This window comes from Pteropus medius, unplaced genomic scaffold (assembly GCF_902729225.1).
Source record: "Pteropus medius unplaced genomic scaffold, Ma_sr-lr_union100, whole genome shotgun sequence".
Lineage (NCBI taxonomy): Eukaryota > Metazoa > Chordata > Mammalia > Chiroptera > Pteropodidae > Pteropus > Pteropus medius.
Window position 1 is genome coordinate 14,983,808 of NW_024349799.1, and position 16,099 is coordinate 14,999,906.

At 44.8% G+C, this 16,099-nt stretch overlaps 1 protein-coding gene across 9 annotated transcripts in view; it reads left to right on the top strand.

Moving 5' to 3' along the window:
* Window positions 1–16,099, top strand: part of RPH3AL (rabphilin 3A like (without C2 domains)) — a 140,634-nt gene that overhangs the window by 31,237 nt on the left and 93,298 nt on the right. Inside the window, exon 2 of one of the 9 annotated variants that reach the window (XM_039886249.1) lies at window positions 401–532. The exons of 7 other annotated variants lie outside the window; for them this stretch is intronic. The gene's annotated coding sequence lies outside the window, so the exon portion shown is untranslated. The remainder of the gene's footprint in view (window positions 1–400; window positions 533–16,099) is intronic. One more of the 9 variants, XM_039886251.1, reaches the window with a different exon arrangement.

Consider the following 16,099-nt stretch of genomic DNA (forward strand, 5'->3'; position numbering starts at 1 on the left):
GGGGAATCTGTATTCACTTTCCTCTGTCATTAGCCTTACTTAGGTGAAAGCTCGAGAATCAAGATGCACTTCACTGTTTTCATGGGCTCCCAGGAGGTCCCAGGTCTCTGATCTCACCTGCCCTAAGTTGGTGCCTGGGAGCTATGTGTCCTAATTGCCTGTGACCTTAACTAGCCGCTCACTAAGTTACTTTCCAGTTCTAAAATTCAGAGAGGCCTCTTCTTTTCTGGCAGTTTTACCAAGACAGCTCTCTTCCTGGAATGCCTCCCTAATGCTTGCCAAGTTCCTCCTTTTTGCTTTCAGCCCTCCACCAAATTCTTCTCCTTTGAAGCCCTGTGTGGTTGCCGCAGAGAGAAATCCTAACTGCGCCTTTGCTTTGCTCCCGCTCTTCTTTGTACAGCCGCAGCATTGATTAGAGCCATTGTCTGATTCATTCAGGATCCATCTCAATCATGTGCAACCCGCTCTGAGTGTTCGCAGAGAAGAAAACAGAGGAGATTCTTCTCTCCAGGGACCTGCCAGAGATTAACAAGTAAACAAAGAAATAAATGCACACATTCAAATTGTGATATATGCGATGAAGAAAAAGAATCAGGAGCTAATACTTGTTGACCTTTTCAGCCTTCTGCACTAGGCCGTGTTCCCCATGAGGGCCATACGGTTAGGATGGACCGGATGTTCAAGGGAATAAAGGCATGCTTTCCTCACAGGCAAACAGCGGGCGGCAGGCAGGGGGTGGGGGGCGGGTGATGACAGAAAATCATTAATTGACACCAAAAAACATTTTGAAGGGCGTGACACCTCATACAAATGTAATAGTCGTAATGCAAGATTCTCACTGATGAAGATTAGGGGAGTATTTTTTTCTCTGTAGAAAAAAATTTAAAATGTTTTTTTTCCATCGTGTTGATAGAGTTTGACTGTTTTAAAAAACAGTTTTAGGTTTATAGAAAAAAATGAGTGGAAAGTACAGGCTTCCTAGATAACCCTTTAACTCCCCCAGTTTCCCATTATTAACATCTTGCATCGATGTGGTACATTTGTTAGAATTGATGAGCCAACGCTGATACATTATTATTAACTAAAGTCCATAGTTTACATGAGGGGTTACTCCTGGTGTTGCACATTCTATGAGTTTTGACAAATATAGAATGACATGTATTCACCATTATAGTATCATACAGAATAATAGTTTTACTGCCTGAAAACTTTCCTGCGATCCAGTTATTCATCCTTCCTTCTCTCCCTCCGAACCTCTGATCTTTTTACTGTCTCCATAGTTTTGCCTGTTCCAGAATGTCATATAGTTGGAGTCATATAGTATGTATAGCCTTTCAGATTGGTTTCTTTCATTTATTAAAATGCATTTAAGGTTCCTCCATGTCTCTTCATGGTTTGACAGCTCATTTTTATTGCTGAATTTTATTCCATTTTATGGCTATACTGGTTTGTTTATCTGTTCAGCTGCTGAAGGACATCTTGGCTGCTTCCAAGTTTTGGCAATAATGAATAAAACTGATATAAACATTAGTGTGCCATTGTGTGGATGTGAGTTTTCAGTCTCCGGGTAAATATCAAGGAGTGTAATTGCTGGATCATATGGTATGAGTATGTTTGGTTTTGTAAGCGACTGCCTTCTGAAGTGGCTGTACCATTTTGCAGTGAATGGACGTTCCTGTTGCTCCACATCTTCGTCAGCATTTGCTGTTGTCGGTGTTCTGGATTTTGGCCACTCTAATAGGTGGTATCTCACTGTTATCTCAATCGTGATTCCTTAATGACATATGTTGAACATCTTTTTGTATGCTTATTTGCCATCTATATATCTTTGGTGAGATCTGTTCATATCTTTTGCCCACTTTTTAACTGGTTGTTTGTTTTCTTATTTTAGACAAAACAGTGTTTTCCCCCATTTACAATCTTATACATTGTCTCGGACTTATCTGAAAGAATAAGGAGAAAAGATATTGTGTGTACGTGAGGGTGACTGGCATGGGAAAAGGCCGCAGAAAACACACAGTTCTGTTTAGTGTCGAGAAGTTGGGATACCTTTGAGATTAAGAGCTTGGGCTTGGAGTTCAAATCTTCGGCTTTGCCACTTACTAACTAACTGTGCGACTTTGAGTAAAGCATTCACCTCTCCGAGCCTCAATTGGCTCACCTGTAAAATGAGGGTGTTAAAACCTGCTGTGAAAAATAAAAGAGATGATTCTATAAAGTGCTTGGTACCAAGCTTGATAAATAGTACGGTTCAATAAATGGTGATTCTCATAGATTATTTAACAGACGAACCTTTCTCTTCTCCTATGTGGCATTTTGTTTCCTTTGTGTCCTAGTCTTTGATACCCCAGAGCTCATGGGGTCTGTACAGTACAAAGTTGGGGTGTGTGTATGGGGAGCACGTCATGCCCCAGCAGGCACCCACTTCCCAGCCTTAGCCCTTCCTAGGGGTCCTCTCACTCCCTTGTTGCAAGACCCAGACTCGTTCTCCTCACCTCTTCTTGGTCACTCCTTCCGCCAGCTTTGTCCCCTGGACTGCTGTTTCTCTGTATCTGGCTACAAATGTAGACACCTCAGCTATTCCCCATTCCGACATCTCTGAGCACAAACCCCAGGCCTGTTTTGTTTGAGGGAGTTCCTGCTGATGGCAGTGAAGAAAAATCAGAGAGGTGGGAGAGTGACCAGGTTGACAGAATCCTCCCAGCAGTGCTCTAGACTGGCTGGCTTCTGGCTGCTTTAGACATGGGCCTTGGGGTTGGTTCCTGCTAGGACCTTACCAACAAGCCCCCAGCCCCTCTCAGAAAGGCCATATGGCCTTTCCCCTTATGCTGGTTTACCTTCCTAATAGACACGCCTTCTGCTCATCAGGCTGCACCCAGAAATGATACCCTCTGGATATTTCCCACAATTCAGAACAGAAGGCCCAGAAACCATCCACATCTGCCATGAGTTGCTTGGAGACAGAGCTGGGCCTTCTAAGGTTCTTTGTAGAGTGGTCAGACAAGCGGCAAAACTAGCCAGCCACAGGCAAGAGGGTGAATTCTGCAAAACCACTGCTCGCTCCCACCAAGGAAGCAGCATTTCAGTGGTTGTGATCATGGTGGGGAGGGGAGATATATAATTCCATTATGAACTGACCTCCTAGGTCGTTGAACGAGTAAAATGAGTTAACACATGTAAAATTCTTAGAACAGAACTCAAATTCAGTGTTAAATAAGGATGTCAGCTGGTATCACCATCATCATCTCAGACCCTTTCCCTAGGGCACCCCCACTCCCACTCACTTTACCTGTCTCCCACCTCCCCATCCCAAGCTGCTTCAGCTCCCTCAGGTGAGCGTGGGGCTTGAAGGTGCATTTTGCGTCCTTGACACAAAGGAAAGACCTGTTAGTTTAATTTAGTACAGCAACATTCATTGATGCCTCTTACCTGTGCTCTTCTGGGTACGGGAAATGTCAAGGCTAATAATACCAATGACGATGATGACGGTGATGATGCTTATGATGACAGTGACAGTGACGGTGATGATGATGACAGTGGTGACGGTGGTGATGGTGACGGTAGCCTTGCACTGAGAGAACACAGTGTTACAGGTCTTGTGCTGGATGTGTTACCTGTATCATCTGCATTAAACTTGGCACTTGACATTTCCAACTGGATAATTTTATGCTGTAGGAGACTGTCCTGTGGTTCATAGGATGTTCAGCAGCCTCCTGGCCTCTACCCACTGGGTTGTAGCCAGTCAGAAACCCCTAGATGTCTCCAGACATGTCCCTTGAGGAACAAAATCACCCTGACTCAGAACCACTGATCTAATTTATTCTTCCCAATAGCCCTGGGAGGCAGCTACTCATTTTACAGATGAGGCAACTAAGGCTTGGAGAAATAAATGAAATTGGCCAAGGTCACTGAGCTTACTAATTCACAGAGCCAGAATGTAAACCCCAGATACTTGACCCAAAGAACAGACTTGTAACCCTTGCACTTTCTTACTCGGTAGAAGAAGAGACTTCATCAGCCCCGTGGCAGGACCACCTGGAGTACATGACAGGCTTGGGGCCTGCTTGGTCAGCCCTGGCATCCATTGCCAAATTCATTTGGAACTAATAAAAACAGCGGCTGCTGCCTGTTTTCTGACTTGGTTTGAACTGCAAGAGCTGAATGTATTTATGTGGTGACTTGTCTCCACAGGCCCCAGGCCCCAGGCCTTTGCCATGACAGGGAAGTCCCACTGCTTCTCCTTCCTTCAGGCAGCCCTATTGCCTGCAGACACCTGTGGAGAGAAGGAACAGGCGTGGGCGTGTTTTTTTTGCAAATGGGGCCTCCTAGGCTCATTGCCTGTTTTCTCCCACTCGGGCTGTGCATCTGTATTTATATGTTGAATGCCCAAAATACCCATTTGTAATTTTACTTTTTTAAAACAATAACTTATTATGAAAAATTTTAAATATAAAGCAAAGTTGAAAGAATTTTACAGTAAACACCTACATGCCCACCACTTAGATTCTATTGTTAACCTTTACTACACTTCTGTTTTCCTTTTCTGGAACCCAGGTCGGCAGCATCTCTGGCTGGTGGGTCAGTGAGCACACCATAAATTCTCCGTGAGAGAATAAATTAATAACATAGACAATGGCAATGAGACAAAGTTGGTCTTCGTTAACCAGGTTGATGGGGGAGGTAAGGATCATGGATGATCCTGCTCATTATTAAAGCAAAACTAGTTAAATCAAGTTACTAAGTAGATTGGTGAGTTATTTAAAATGTCATCAGTATTTAATCTATGTCATCTTAAAGTATAGAAATAATAGAAGCGCAATGGTGTTAAACAATAAAAGTCATATAAATTGCTTGACATGAAGAAGGCCACATTTGTAAAATTCTAAATCATTGTTTTCTTTTCCTTTTGTGGAGCCCTTCCTTGTCTCAGAAATAAGCCAAGACTCTGGCAGGCACTGTCACCCCTTCCTCAGTACTCCCGCTCCCTTCAGCCCAGATGCTATGGGCTGGGGAACCCACAGTCACTTCTTGAGTCCTCTATCACCTTTCCCAGGTGAGACTCAGCTACTTCTTCAGGCAGGGAGAGGATGCTTCCCCGGCAGGCACCGTCCGCCACATCATATCACGTACCCCTTGGTGTAAGTGATTCTAAACGATAGACACCTTTAATACAAAGGTGGTTGTTTTTTTTTTCCCAATTATGAACATTTTCAAAGCTTTTTATTTTGAAATAATTTTAGACTTACATAAAAGTTGCAAAATTGGTACAAGGAGTTCCTTTATACCCTTCCCCTTGCCTGCCCTGTTAACATTTTTATAACAATATAACTGCTCCTCATTTTTCCTTATCTTTCATGACCTTCACATTTTTGAAGAGTATTGGTCAGCTGTTTTATAGAGTGTCACTCAGTTTGGGTTTGTCTGATATTTTCTCATGATTAGATTGTAGTTATGCATTTCTGATACGAATTGCACAGAAGTGATGCTGTGTCCTTAGTGCCTCATATCGAGAGGCACGTGATGTCCTTATGTCTTATCACTGGTGATATTAGTCTTGATCACTTGGTTAAGGTTGTGTCTGCCCGGTTTCTATCCTGTAATGTTACTATTTTTTCTTTTGTAATTAATAAATATCTTGGGGGAGATACTTTGAGACTGTGCTAATATCTTGTTTCTCCTCAAACTTTTGTCTACTAATTTTAGTATCTATCCATGGATCTTGCCTTTGATAGTTATTACAATGCTGTTTTAATGGTGATTCTTCTGTTTTCTTCATCCTGTCTACATTTATTAATTAGAATTCCTCTGTAAGAGAGAGCTGCTCCATCCTCTATTTATTTATTTATTCAATTATTTATATCATAAGAACGTATAGATATTTCATCTTATTATCGGTTACAACCTAATACTATTATGTCTTCTGTTGCTTAAATTATTCAAGCTTTAGTCATTGAGAGCTCATTATGAAAATTTTTATTGCGAAAGTTTTCAACTGACACAGAAAAGCTGGATCGATAGTACAAAGAAAACCTGTCATCCCTTGACCCAGGTTCAGTAATTCTTAGCATTTGACCATATTCGCTTTCTCTCCCTCTGTCCCCCCACCCTCTTTCCCCTGCCCTATGATATTTTCACAAATGCACCGTCTGTTTTTTTTTTTTTAATTGAAGTTAATTTGCAGCTAATTTGTCCCTGTCATCAAAGGTTGATGGTAAAATGTAAGTGGCCAGCTCTTTGTCCCCTGGAGAATATGGACCTGGCTACCCTGTTCAGGCCCCAGGTTCATTCTTCATTATGCTCCATGATTCTTTCAATAGCTTTATTAAGCTATAATTGATATACCACACAGGTTACCCATTTAAAGTCTGCAATTCAGTGTTTTTTGCTGTTTTATACAGACAGGTACAACTATCACCACACCCAGTTTTAGAACATTTTCATCACCACAAAGAGAAACTCCATGTCCTTTAGCTATTACCTGCCTTCCTCCCTAATAAGCCCTACACAACCACTTTTCTACTTTCTGTCTATATAGATATGCCTATTCTGGACATTTCATATAAATGAAATAATATGCTATGTGGTCTTTTGTTACTGGCTTCTTTTAGCATGTCTTCAAGGTTCTTTGATGTTATAGCATTAATCAGTACTTAGTTTTTTTTTTTATGACTGAATAATATTCCATTGTATAGTTTTACCATCTTTTGTTAACCATTCATCAGTTTATAGATATTTGGGTTGTTTCTACCTTTTGGCTAGTGCTGCTATGAATACTTGTGTACAAATTTTTGTTTGAATACCAGTTTTCAGTTCTTTGGGGATGTACCCAGGAATGGAATTGTTGGGTCATATGGTAGTTCTATATTTAACATTTTGAGGAACTGCCAAACTGTTTTTATAGTGGCTGTACCATTTTACATTCATACCAGCAATATATAAGGGTTCCAATTTCTCTGTATCCTCACCGATGATTGTTAGTTTCCGTTTTTTAAATTATAGCCATCCTACTGGATGTGAAGTATCTCATTATGGTTTTGATTTGCATTTTCCTGATGGCTAATAATGTTGATCATCTTTTCATGTGCTCTTGGGCATGTGTATATATCTTTAGAGAAATGTCTACTCAAGTCCTTTGCCCATTTTTTAATTGAGTTGTCTTGTTGAGTCATAAGATATGTGTGTGTGTGTGTGTGTGTGTGTGTGTGTGTTCTAGATCCTTAACAGATATAGGATTTGAAAATATGTTTTCCCATTCTGTGGGTTGTCCTTTTACCTTCTTGATAGTGATCTTTGGGGCACAAAAGTTTTTAATGTTGATAAAATTTAATTTATCTATTTTTTCTTTTATTGCTTATGCTTTTGGTGTTATATCTAAGAAATCACTGCCAAATCTGAGTTCATGAAGATTTACACCTGTATTCTAAGAATTTTATAGTTTTAGCTCTTACATTTAGGTCTCTAAACCACTTAGAATTATATTTTTTAAATGGTGTGATGTAAGGGTCCAACTTCGTTCTTTGCATATGGCTGCCCAGTTGTTACAGTGCCATTTGTCAAAAAGACACTTCTTTCCCCACTAAATGGTCTTAACACCCTTGTTGAAAATCAGTTGATCATAGATATTTATTTCTGACTCCCAATTCTATTTTAGTGCTCATGTCTTAAGTATCACAAGGTTTGTCCTGCTCTCAGGGAGCATTTGGTCTAGTAGAAGTCAAACACATTTATAAACCAGTGGAAACTGGGAAGTGCTGGGAAGCAGTAAAGGTTAAGCATTTGTGAAGATGCCGGGGAGGGAGCAGTGCTTCATACTGTGGCGGTGGGTATAGAGTAAGGGCAGCAGAGGGGCCTGCCTGGGGGAGCCATAGGCTTGAGAATGGGGGATAATGCCAAATGTTTCCATCTGTCTGGAGACAAACTTGCCAAAGTGGGACAGAGTCTGTGGATGGCCGTGAACTCCCAAGCGAGGACACTGGGCTTGATTCGGAAATGTCCGAGCAGAGCTGAACCTTTGGAGGGCCCATCTGGTTGCAGGATTGACTGGGTCTAGACGGGGAAGCCTGGAAGCAGTGGAACCACTTAGGATTGTTGGGTGACTGACGTTTGGGGGAGCACCTGGGTCAGGCAGTGGGAATGGTGGGGAGCAGGGACCATCAGAAGACCTATGTTTTCGTGCCTCTCTTCTCTGCGGGCATAGGGCGGGACAACAGCAGCACTTGAAGCAGGATATGCTGCCCATATCGTGGGCCTCGCACTTCTAACCTCAGCTGCTGCCTGCTCTAGGAAATCCATGCCAGCCTGCTTCTTCTGCAATACCTCCAGGCTGTTCCAGCCCAGGTAACCCTGAGCCTTCTCAGAACTCCCATTTGGCCAGTTCCTGCATTCTCAGTTTCTGTGAACTCCTGGCACACTTCTGAATGCAGGGAACATGGCAGATGCTTGGAGAAGACCTTCTGGTCTATTGCTTTCGCTAGGTGCCACATGTGAGAGCCAGGACTCCTTGGCAGCTGAGAGGGTGATAGAAAGTGCCTGGGCTCAGTGTAGTCAGTTGAACCAAACCGGGTGCTGGGGGCCAGTTGTGTGCCCTTGAGCCAGTGGATTTGCCTTCCAAGTGTTGGATATGAGCCCCTTCTTTGGAAGGGAGGATGGTCATACCATCCCTCTAGGGAATGTGATGAATTTCAGGTGGTCAGCTCTGGGCACACACCTGGCAGGTAGGCAGCTCCTGCTGTCCCTTCCCAATTTGGTAGCTCAGGGTCAGGCTGAGCATATGCGAGAACGTTTTAATTTGTGGGCTCCTCCTAAAAAGCCTTGAACCTACTGGCAAAATGCCAGGGGTTCTTTTTGGCCTTTACCCTGCTCATCTTCTCTGTATCAAGCCACATTCTGGGGTGGTCCCCTCTCTTACTCTCAGATGACCCCCTACTGTTGCTTGAGTCCCCCAGCAGTCCTCACTGTGGTCGTTTGTGATGGGCATCCCCACTTGTTTGAAGTCTTAGCCTCTGCTGGTGGAACAGGGACTGTGCAGAAAAGTTGACAGCTGGCCCCCAGGCAGCATGGCACTTAACCTTGGAGTTGGAACAGAGAAACGTCTGTTTGTGTTTCCATGAACGACTGGGGACAGCTGGCCCACAGATAGCAGTCTAGGTCAGCTGGGGATTGCCTTGACAGCTGGCTTTAAGCAAACAGCCAGGGCCAGGGTCCCTGCCTCAGCTCCGCTGAAGTGGACGGAAAAAGGATGAAGTCCCTGGCAGAGCCTAACAAAAGCCACTGGAGAGCTGGTGCCCTGGTAGGGCTGTGCAGGGGCCACTAGGGGAGGCGGCAGTGTGAGAAGCTTCTCCCAGGGACCTGGGGAACTGCCCTTGTCAGCACACCTGAGGATTGAGGATTCTACCAGCAGGTGAGAAGAAGTGGGTCTGTTTTCCTTCCAGAGGTTTCTCTGCTTCATAGAGAGGTTTCTCTTGGGCGCCTCCAACAAGCAGCTCCTGGATGTGAGCTGAAATCATATTTCTTCGCAAAAGTTCTGTTTGCTTGGGACTTTCCAGACACACAAATTGCATACATGGAAGCAGGCTTGTATTTCTGCACTAAAAGACAAACAGCGTTAATACCCCTCACTGCAGGCCCCAAGCCAGGTGCCCAGCAGCCCCTGGAAGACATGGACATTTTCTGAGTATAGAGTCCCCAGGCCTATGGACACCTGCTCGCTCTGAGGCTTGATTTTATTCTGACAACCTTTGTGTCGAACTCTAATTCCATCTCTTGTTCTTTTTTTTTTTCCATCTCTCGACCCTTCTTTGACAGTCTATAGAACCTTTCTCAAAATAATGGTTTTAAATGCAGAGGAAACCAATTACAGTGACTTACAGTTATTAGAATATTTTTTTAAAACCAAACTTTTAATATAGTAATCTGTGTGCTTTTTTATTGAAGTATTACGTAAACAGCCTTGCAATAGGTTTAATAACTATGATCATTTAAAAGTAGTGAAGAACATGAATAATATCTGAACCCTGTATTGTGATATGAAAATATTTGAGATTCTATTGATGACCAAGGCACAGGTACTAATAATACTGTGATGTGTTGCTGATATTCATAAGTAGAAAATTTCAGTTGTAGGTTAATGAAAATAAAGATATAATTTGTTCCAATCCAAGTTCACAGCCCCCCCTATTAAGAACTCCCAAGACAAGCAGTGATCAAAGGAGATAGTTTTCCTGTATCCTTTTTGCATCAACCATGATAACTCCCTGTCTCAGGTTTAGAACCCTCTCTGGCCCTTAGCATCCCAGGAGTTCAAGGGGACACTTTAGAACAGCTTAAATAAACGTCCGTGTACACATACTTAAGAGTTCACCATGCCTGCTGTTCCCCACCCTCAAGGTAGGGCTCTGGGTTCTTTTTTTAACATGTGCTATGGTTGAATTGTGTCCCCCAAAAGGATATGTTGAAGTCCTAACCCCCAGAACCTCAGACTGTGACCTCATTTGGAGAAAGCAGCATTGCAGATGTAATTAGTTAAAATGAGGTTATACTGGACTCTCCTTTAGTCTTAATCCAATGTGACAAGTGTCCTTATAAGAAGAAGAGAGACACAGAGGGAAGATGGCCATATGAAGAAAAGACACACAGGGAGATGGCCATGTGGAGACACAGAGGGAAGAATGAAGATGAAGATGAAGAGGGAGATCGGATTGATACAGGTGCAAGCGAACGAATGCCAAGGATTGCCGACAAATACCAGAAGCTGAGAGAGAGGCATGAGACAGATTTTTCTCTAGATCCTTCAGAGAGAACTCTGCCCTACTGACATCCTGGTTTTGGACTTCTAGGCTTTAGAACTGTCTCAAGCCTCCCAGCTTGTAGTAATTTGTTATAGGCCTTAAAAGACTAATACCGCGTGCCTGATGGGATCTCTCTGGGCCCAGCAGCCAGCCTGTGAGGCCCTCGCCATCCTTTGTGTTCTGGTTGACTCTTGCCTGAGGAGTCTGGTTACCCTGTAGCCTCAACTCTGTGATCGCCTTGATCTGGGACTCCTCCCTGCCCTGTTTCAGGCCTTTCAGTAATGACAAAAGCGAGCTGTGCCTCTGGGGACATAGGCAGAGCTTGTGGCTGTTGAAATGAGAAGGCTGGCACTTGAAGTGAGAGAGAAGAGTGGGATGCTTTGCATCTCATCTTGGTTGGAGGCTTTGCATGCATTTCAGCCTAGAAATGAGAAAACAGTTTCAGTTCAACAAAGAGACAGGCAGGGATTTGGATCCAGCGGAATGGTGAGGATTTACTTTCCTGGGAGGAAGACCCCACAGCAATAAATAAGACTGCCTATCTGTGCACCACGTGAGGCCTTCTGGGGGTACAAAATACAACCCGAGCTCACCCTGCAGTGAGCTGAGATGCTGAGCATGTGCTCGATGCATAACTGACACTCAGCGCATGTTTGTTGAATGAATGAGGGCAATGGAGCCAAAAAAGTGGCTGCTTCTAGTCCTTCTCAGGACAACAGCAGATGCTTAGCTCTGTGACTCAGCAGGGATGTGCCGCGGAACAAGCCATGGGGTGTCCAGGATTGATTGCTCCTTGAAGGGCACAGACAAGAAAGGCTACAGGAATCTGAGCAGGGGCTGGTAGGGTTTAAGAGAGCCCCACCCAAGAGGAGGAATCTGAGTGGAGGCCATGAGGACAGGTAGGGTGCCCTCATTTGTTTAGCTCTTTAAATCCTCCTTAGAAAAGTATTACTGGAATAAATTCACCCATAATTCAAAACCCTACTCCTCTAACGTTATATTGTACCCTTAATGTGTCTCCCATTTGGTTCCACTTCTTGCATCTAATCTTGCTGTAACGCTCTCTAGGTTATTTGTCATTTTGACATTGACTGTGCCCAGATATGTCATTGTTGGCCATTTCTCAAGAATTGGAGTCCTCTCTAGATTTCCCATGGTTTTAGTTGACGTAAACCACTTTGAGAGGCAGGTAACACAGATGAGACCTGTTTAGTGCATGGGCCTGCATGTGGCTGGGAGGATGGCAGGTTAAAGGGGGAGGGGGGAGTAGTTTGCAAAGCAGGGCCTTAAATTTTAGACCAGGGAGGCTGGGTATTATTAATACCCATGAATAATACTCTCTTGAAGGTTAGTAAATGCGTAGTGGACACCCGCCATGTTCCAGGCGCTGTCTAGCCCAAGGACACCAAGATTCATCCTGAGAGCTTCAGTCTTCCTAGGGGTAGCAGAGGTAAAGTCCCCTGTGGTACAAAGCAGAATGTGATGTTGAGGGGAGGCAATGGGGTTGATTCCAAATGGCAATTGAGGGGGAGGAGCTAGAAAATTCCCAGAGAAGGGGAGCTAGGCTTTCGTAGGTAGGCAGGCTGCAGGAAAGGCGTTTCACATAAGAAGTCCTGGGACAAGGCTGAGCAGCCAGAGTGCATCCGGGTTTTTGGTGACGGGAGCACAAGTTTTGTGAAGGGATGTGTTGGCAGGTGAGACTGGAAGGGTAGTTTGGGTCAATCATGGATGACCTTTGGATTTTTTTCCTTCGGCAGTGGGGAGCCATTGAAGGTTTTTGAGCAAGGAAATCACATGGCCTCAACTATGATTTAAGGACAACCTCTTTGGCTGCAAGCGAAGGGAGGGAGGTGAGCCCCAGGAGGTCCAAAGGCCAATTGGGAAGCTATTGCCACAGTCTGGGCAGGAGTGGAGGAAAATCACACTGGGAGAGGGAAGGAAGAGTCACCTGTAGAAGCAGATCTGGCAGAACGGCTGCTGACAGGGTGAGTTCTAGGGACATTTGTCAGGCAGTAGCTTCCCTGGGGCTCCTGTCTCGTTTCCTGAATCCCCTTGAGCCCTGCTTCGTACGTAATCAGCCCCAGACACGCAGAGAGGTTCCTTCAGGTTTCAGACAGGCCTTCGAGGCTTCTTGTCTGAATCCTTCATCCTCCCAGTGCAGCGTGACAGGTAGAGAAAATGTTGCTGTCTCAGCTCACCTTATCTTGCTGCTATTATCATGTTTCCCGTATCATAGTAACAGAGCAGCTGTCAGGGCTGTTGCTAAGGGTTCCCTGGAATATTAATACCTGGGTGTAGAACTGAGGGCTCTTACAGGTGTCTTTGAGGCCTCGGGAAGCTCTGGCTTGGTGGCAAGTATTTTTTTATATTTGTTGCTGCTTTTTCTTCCCCCTTTAGCTCTCTTCTCCTCCCCTGTCACCCAGCCCATGCACAGCTAGCTGTCTTGGGATGGCAAGCTTGGGAGTAGCAAATGTGCAGCCACGCTCCCCTCCCACGCCCAGGGCAGGCATGACTAAAGGGTCATTGCGTTTTTTCCTACAGAGGTTGAATGCAGGCTCTGAATCCTTTCCAGTCAGCTCTCCAGGCCTCTGCTCAGCTTCGGCACTGGGATGAAGCCTCATTCCCAGCCCTGCACTGGCCACATGAGAAGGCTCTGGGCCCTTCCCCAAATCCTTCTCCACAGGGCTCTTGATCTGGCATGTGGGTGGGGAGCGGACTGGGTTTTGTTCACCTCTTATGTTTCCTGTTTGCCTCTCCATCTGGTCTTTTGGTTTTTCCACTGCTCACAAGTTTGAAAATCAAACTCTGAACAGCTCTGGGAGGGGATTTGGCCAAATGTGGAGGTCAGGGTTGGGATTTTATTTACCAAATGCTATTTGTATCAGTTGTATAACATGATAACGCTGCATAACAACCTCCCTCAAACTCAGTGGTTTACAACAATTTATTTATTTATTGCTTCCGAGTCTATGGGTCACCTGGGCCACGCCTTTCATTCATCAGGGCTTGGTGGCTGAGAGTGAACCTCTCGCACCTCGTGTCGAAGGATGCGTTTTCGTTCTCTGTCAGTGTCCTGCACTTGCTGGTGACTCGTGTTTGCCTTTGCGTGTGTCCCCTCCGAGACCCCGTGGTTTCCTTTAGCCCTTTCATTCTGCTCGCCTCTTTCCCACTGTTCTCCCTGTATCATTTCTTCTCTTCCCACAAGGTCATCCATTAGCACTGCACCATGTATCAGTGCACGTTTCCCTGAAGTAACATCAAGGAGGTGGAAAATGCCAGGGTCCAAAGGTGGGAGAGATGACTGCACTTGAGGAAAGGCGTGGGTGAAAGGAGCTGTCCTTGCTCGGGCATCACTGTCGTCCCCGTTCCGGCCCACACGAGTGGGGCAGAAACCCCACGGTGTGTACAGTCCTTCTCTAAGGGCAGGTGGTTTTTCACAGTATCTTATTCACAGTCTGGTACATCCTAGAGGTTGCTGCAGGCTGGCAGTGTTTTCCACACTGCTACAGCGGTCGTAAGTTTTAGAAGGTTAGGTGTTGGACAGCAGTGTTTTCCTGGATTCATAGCAATCTGGAGTTCACGGGAGTTTACTCTCGTTTCATCCTCACTGGGAGCCTGTGGTAGAGGCAGAGACCCCCGCCCTTTTTAGAGACCACTGGGCTATGGAGGTGTTAGGTGACCACTCAGGTCACTCTGGGTTCTAAAGGCCAGTGCTCTCTGTCAGATGTGAGCCCATGAGCTTGTTAAGGGGAGAGAAGAGTTTGAGTAGACTTGAATGTTTGTGGAGAGGAGTCCTTTTTTCAAATGATTAGAGGGCTGCACATATTATTAAGAGCAACTTCTTGGAGATTTACAGATAGGATCTTCCATCTCTGAGTGCCGACTTTGAAAATACAAACTCTGTGTTAGGCTGGCGGGACACAGCTGCCTCCAGCAGAACTTTTTGTAGTGAACGATTCTAGATGCACTTTGGAGAGAGCAGGCACGGGGCCTGCAACTGAGAGCTCTGAGTGGCTGTGAACATTACCGTAGTAAAAGTCTTTACCGTAGTGAAAGTCGTCTTGAAAAGACATAAAAAAATACATTTCCTTTTCCTATTGGGAATTTATCCTAAGGAAATAATCAGAGATGGGCATAGGGATTTATTTCCAAGATATTTATTTTACTATTGAATATAATTATACAAAATTGGAACCAATCTATGTGCTGTCAAATGGGAAAATGATAAAATATCTCCGGAACACTGAGTTACAATTAAGAATCATGTTTTCGAGGACTTTTAATAATGTGGGAAAATACAGTGTGATAAGAAAACAAAGCAAACTGTATATAATAATAACTCAATTTTATTTAAAATATATATACAAATACCTAGAAAAAATTGGAAGATCTTCTATTAAGATGTTAAGAGTCTTCATCGGGAGGTGGGTGGTGAGTGAGTTTAGGGTGTTTTTCTTTCTAATATTCGACAGTACCCAGGAGAGGACCGTGTGAGGTCGCAATTTGACAGTTGTCACACAGTCAGCTGTGACTACACACAGCATTTGCCTGCAGCGATCAACACGCCCAGGGTGATGAGCTTTTGACTTCAGGGAGAGGAGAATTGGAGTTTCCTCTAAAAATGTGTGTTTTTTACAGATTTGCTCTGAAAGTTGCCTGGGGCTCCATCCTCCAGGGATTTTTCTCAGGAAATGATCATCAGGCAACACCTGTTCCTGCCCCCCTGCCCCCAGTAGGGTCCCCTGAGCACCAATGCTGCAGAGTTTAGAAGCAGTCAAGAGGGTGCAGCCTCCCTTAAGCTTGTTTACTCAGTGGGTGCAGACAGTTCCTAGAGGCCTCGTGGACACACTGGCTCCCGGGGAGACAGCTCAGCTGTCAGATGGAGCCCCTGTGCACTGACTACCCCCGGGGGAATCCTGAGAAACAAATTGCCTGTGAGTGAATAAGTCACAGAGACAGTTAGAGCCCCTCTCTGCTCTGAGCACGTCTGGCTTGTTATCTGAATTCCTCCTTGTCTGGGAAAGGCCATCTCTGATTAAATCAGTTCAATTGAACAGATATTCACTGAATACCTACTCTGTAGCTGGCCTGTGCAGGGATGGAGAGAGAAAGAGGACACAGGGCCCCCCAGGGAGCCCACTGCCTAAGGGGGAAGGAGAGATGGAATCATGTCAAAGAAGGAAGACCTCTGGGGCCGGTTCTCAGGTAGAACATCCACCTCTCCCAGGACCGGCTTCCTTTCCCAGCAGAACACAAACCCACCATGTACACATACACACCACATACCCCTGCATCCACGCCAGCACCCTGAC